Here is a 2,545-nt window from a genome sequence, read left to right as displayed (position 1 = left end):
AGTCTGATTTTTTGAATTGTTTAAATTATTTTCAATTGCTGTCATGGAGACATTAATGTCAGATTATTAAACTACAAATAAATAAATAAATGAATAAATATTTTAGCAAACAATGCTTGATTAACTCTGAATAAATATTTTAAAATTTTCATTTTTGAACCAAACAGCGTTCCGCTCAAAGTTATCATAATCAAAATACAACAAAAACTAACAGCTGATTTCAAGATACCGTCAACTGGGGCAACATGCAACAATTTTCAACTTCAATGGCTTCTAAAATCTTAATGCTTACAGATAATCATACCTCTTGTACATCAAAAGTTTTAAGGTAGATGGGCCACCAAACTGACGTAGTCAGAAAAATTATTGGTTTCACCAGTTATTTTTAAATTTACAAAAACATGCGATTTTCACCCTACTAAGAAAATGGGGTAAGTTGCAACAAACTCTGTAATTTATGAAAAATCAAATGAAAACGATTAAAAATTTATAGTTTTTGATACATTTGTGATGTCATAACGCATAAAGCACCGATTGCAGTAAATTTTGGTTTTGTTCGAATTAAATTTTTAGTTTTTTTCTGATAAAAATGTTTTTAAGAAAAAAGTGTTAATCTTCTGCATACATTTAGGGGTAAAAAATACTACAAAATATTCTATTAGCTCAAATCATAAAAATAAATCTAGGAATGGATGAAATTTTAATGTTTACTAAAGTATAATGCAAAAGAATTATATCCCAGCATATGGAAACGCGATTTATGAGAATTTGTTCCGATTTGCATTTTGTTGCATTTTACCCCAGACGGGTAACTGAATTATAAAAATATTTATTTAAAAAAATTGAGTGATTGTTCGAAAAATATTTCCACATGATCAATGTTGGTATAGGATGAAGAAACCAGTATAAAGTTTGTAGGTGATATTATCAAGCCAATCCGTCATACTGGGTAAAGTTATTTACGGCATCGAAAAATGTTAAAAATTGTACATTCATTGTTCGATTTTTCAAATTTCATATGAAAATCAAAAACTTAAAAAAACTATCTAAGGATTCAAGAAACTATGTCATCATCATTTTGTAGTCATTAAAAGATAAATTTATCTCATCACAATCAATTAAAAATTGAATCTGTGTGGTGATATATAAATGTTGCATTCAACCCCGCTGTTGCATGATGCCCCGTTTGACGGTATGTATTTGTTGAAGCCTTCACCTATCCAACGGTATATTATTCACCACAGCAATCGTTAGGGCATCCGCAGCAATCGCGAGTATAGTGAAAATGCTCACGCCTTTAATCATCCTCATACCGCACCGGGGGTTAGTATGAGGGTGAGAAAAATAGGGCCGTTGCCGTCGGGACCGACAAAATCACCAAATTTGCTCACTAGAAAGGGGCGAGAGCAAACATGCACTGAAAAAAAAATCTTTGTTGACATTCATTGAAATTTGGTAATTTTGGTAAACAATTGTTAATTAGTTAAGCAATTGTGGCTCTTCTTTTGATTCGGTCTAATGTGCGGACGGAATTTTGCTCGCGGGGTGATGAAGTATTCTGTGCTGGGTCGAAAGGAGGTGAAAATATAGGCCCTTGGCCCGCCAGTATCGGTGACAGAAGGGTTTGTTCTTTACAGCCGAGTGGGTCGTCGGAATTAGCATAATTTTGAATAGTGCAGAACTTGCAATTGACCAGCAGTAGACCAAACTCTGGTTGAAGAAAACATCATCACTCGCCCGGTTCCTCAGTCACGATTGCGACCACAGGCGTTAGCCGTAACTGATAGTACCACCAGCGGCAGCATTAAAAAACAAAGTTTAACTCAAAAAAAAAATCTCCAGCAAAGTGTTCGCAATATCGACAAAAATATCGGGTGTTTTAAAAACCTATGACAAATCTTTATTTGAAAATTTTAGAATAAAAATGGCGTATTATCGTATGTATAAATAAACAAAAAAAATGATATGAATGTTTATTTTTATTGTTGATTACATGTTAAAATGTACTTTAACTCGAAATGGTTCTTCTTCCAGAAACTAGATACCGTTCGAATATTCTAACCTGGGCCGGTGGCGAAGATTCACAATCCGATATTTAATCGTTCCACACTTTATATGAATATGACAGAGACCGTATGAGTAACGTTTTGCACTAATCGGTCATCAAGTCGCTGAAACTGTGGCCGGGATCATGAGCGGTATCTTTAGCAGATAGGTTTGAACCGGGGCAATGGCGCATACACTCCTCCTCGCTGCACCAGGGCAAACGTTTCCGACTCACTGAAGCCAAAGTCTTGGGACCCGCGGCGGAAAACCTCCTGCTTGATGGTGGAACTCCACAGCAGCTGGCATATTTCGCGCAAGTTCCGCTGACTCTCGTAAGATTCCGGCTGCTACTGCACAGAAGTTCTTGCTGCATCCGCCATCGGAACCGGTTGCTGGAGGCTTGTCGCTGCTTGGCCCTGTTGCTGCTGTATGGCATGTAACGTAACGGATAGCAGCTAACCCGTCGAATAACCGCCAACAATCACCGTGCATTATAATA

This window comes from Uranotaenia lowii, chromosome 3, assembly GCF_029784155.1.
Source record: "Uranotaenia lowii strain MFRU-FL chromosome 3, ASM2978415v1, whole genome shotgun sequence".
In the NCBI taxonomy this organism is placed as follows: domain Eukaryota; kingdom Metazoa; phylum Arthropoda; class Insecta; order Diptera; family Culicidae; genus Uranotaenia; species Uranotaenia lowii.
The sequence above is the reverse complement of the archived record's forward strand: the minus strand, read 5'-3'. Positions refer to the sequence as shown.